Here is a 3128-nt window from a genome sequence, read left to right on the forward strand (position 1 = left end):
TCCCTCCCTTCCTCCCTCCCTTCCTTCCTTCTTTCCTTTCTTCTTTCTTCCTTCTCTCATAGACTGGACCCAATAGGTCCCTGCCCAATCTCCACTTAAGGACTGTATTTTGGATCTTCCTGGTTTTAAGGTGAATGTCAATGATAACTGTTTCTCTTTGGAACAGCAACTGTAAGGATCTTCCCCTCCCAGCTTGATTTTTTTCTTTTTTTTTCTAGTTAGAGGGGCCATTCCTTGACTCACTTCTTAAAGAGTCCTATTCACTGAATGGCTGTTATCTCACTCTTAAGTGAGGACATGAAAATGCCTTAGCCTAAAAGGGCCAGCATCTCCTGTTGCATCCTGGGTCATGTCTAATTGCCCTGATGAATATCTGGTCACTGGATCTAGATCGCTCTGGAGGAGAAATTGAGTTTGGTGACCTGCACAGTCCTTCCTCACTCAAATCAAAGACAACTGCAAGTCATGTCATCAGTTCCCTGATGCCATGGGTCTCTTTGAAAAGGAAGGACAAAAACACAACTTGTGTGACTCTGGGCAAGTCCCTTAACCCTATTTATTCAGTTCCTCATCTATAAGATGAGCTGGAGAAGGAAATGACATATCACTCCAGTATCTTTGCCAAGAAAATCCCAAATGGGGTCACAAAGATTCTCATGTGATTGAACAACAGGAACAAAAGTTTCCTTTAATTCACAACTAAAAAATCCCATTTTATATAGGAAACCTCTCCCATCCCTGCTTAATTCTAGTGCCTTCCTTCTATTGCTTATTTCCTAATTTTCCTGTAATGAACTTATTTCTCTCTATGTAGTTGTTGCCTTTCTCATTAGATTGTGAGCTCTTTGAGGCAGTTACTGTCTTTTGCCTCTTTTTTCATTCTCAGTACTTAACACACTGCTAGGCACAAAGTTGATGTGTAACAAATGTTAATTGGTTGATTGGTTGAAATTGCTTATGAATAATACTGATATTGTGACCTGTCTGAAAGTCAATTTATTAATAACTTGGTTTAATTCTCCTTCTGATATAGATGCCATCTTCTCCTCCAAGCTGGTTGTTAATACTCTCACTTCTTAGTGTACTGTTAATATATATATCCTATCTACAGTAGAACATAAATATATGTGTATACATATATGTATGTATGTGTATATATATATGTGTGTGTGTGTGCATGTGTATGGAGAGACTGAAATTTTTCCCCCATCCCTAGTGCCTTCTTCAATTCTCTCATTTTCATTCTGCTTATTTTTCTTATCATAGTATTGGAATGATTAATCCATTCACATTTTAAATTTATAATTGCTAGATGTATATTTTATTCCATTTATTCCTTTTGAATGATCTTTACCTCTTTCAAATTTCAACTTACCCTGTATCCCTCTGATTAGTTTTGTTTACACTAATTAAATCATTGTCTATTCCCTCAGGCTTTCCCTTCCCTTGAGTCACATTTACTTTCTTGACTTCCTTAAATTTTCATTTGTCTAATATATGTAATTTTCCCCACCCCCCAACTTCTGGCCATCCTCCCACCAGGATCAGTGTGTGGTTCAAAATCTTTCCCCCGTTCCTTCACCTCCAACCCCTTAAGTGACATACTTTATGTTCCCCTTTTTCAATGTGTGTCCATGACTTTTTCTTCTTCATTATTTCTTTCCCCATTTAGGCCAGTCCAAATTCTCTCACATGTTCCTCATGAAGAGTAGGGCTTCTGAAATGTAAAAGCTGAGTTCCCTTTTTTATCTTATTAACAGGTTAGGATATTTTTTAGGTTTTACTGTGCCCTTCCTTTCCTTTATTTTTCCTTCTTTCATTTTTTTTTGTTTTGTTTTGAGGGACTTTCTGTTGTGCCTCATTCCAAGAAAAAAAGTAATTTATGAAGGAAATAATGTAGTGCACTGTCCATTATATATCATAAGATTGGAACCTATTCCCTGACCTTATCATGACTGCTCACTGTAACTCCCAAGTCAAATGAGTATATGTTGTCACTGGCTCTTTGTCCCTCATCCACTAGAACCCTGGTAGTTGGCCTACTCTGGTGGCCTATAAAACAACGTTTTCCAGATGGGATGCAGTCCCAAGAATGACAACTTTTATTGGAAGGTGTTTTTTTTTTTATGATGAATGTTCCTCAGATTAAAAACAAAAACATTATGAGGTCCTCATATCTCTACTCCTGTTTCATGTTTTTCGTCTTATGTAACATTATTCACACCATTTCTGAACTCAGAAGACTGTCCTTCATAATCTTTACCTGTTAACATATTTCCTATCCATAATGGACTAGTTTAAATGCCACCTCTACTGTGAAGCCCTGATACCTTGAGGATGAAATACTCTCTCCCTCCTCCAGCCTCTCATAAATTCATTGTGCCCATCTTATAAATTTAGTAATTCTTTTGTATTATGATATATATCATAGTCTCATTACTTGATTCCAAACTTCTTGGGCGAAGGACCATGTTTTATTCATTTTATTTCCCTTAGTTTCTAGCACAGTTCCTTGCACTTAGTAGGTCCCCAATAAATGTCTGTTGTAGTTACTACAACAGCATCTGCGAATAGTATACTATGCCAAAACATTCAGATGGGAAATCTCACAGATTCAGCCAGTTATCCAGATGTTCTGTTCACATAAGGCCATATACCCAGATGACTGACTTCATTTTTCCATTTTTATCACTTGAGGCTGGCATCATGTAAGAATGAATTTAGTCTCTCAGTTAATAAATTAGGTGTGAGGGAGCAACAATAAAGCTTAAAGTGATACCCAGGAGTCTTGCTTCAACTAGAGGATGACAACCCATCTGTGTATTATGAAGACTTTACTCAAATCTTGTAGCACGTCAAGTTAAAAGTTTTCAACCTAACTACTGCCAGTGTGATAATTTCTCTGTGGTATCTGTGTCCCATTCTAGGTTTTGACTTTAATGTGAGCCCCATACATGTGAACTGAGCTACCATTTTTAGAGTAAAGGTCTCTCCTTCTTCTGTTCCAGCCCAGGCCCCTGCCCCAATCCCTTGCTTACCACCCCTCCCCCCCACCAGGAACAATTGTGGTATGTGTATAGATCTATCTATCTATCTATCTATCTATCTATCTATCTATCTATCTATCT

The sequence above is a fragment of the Petaurus breviceps genome, unplaced genomic scaffold (genome assembly GCF_028583685.1).
Source record: "Petaurus breviceps papuanus isolate PSGF00001 unplaced genomic scaffold, PetGlider_PUasm1.0 76, whole genome shotgun sequence".
Taxonomy (NCBI): domain Eukaryota; kingdom Metazoa; phylum Chordata; class Mammalia; order Diprotodontia; family Petauridae; genus Petaurus; species Petaurus breviceps.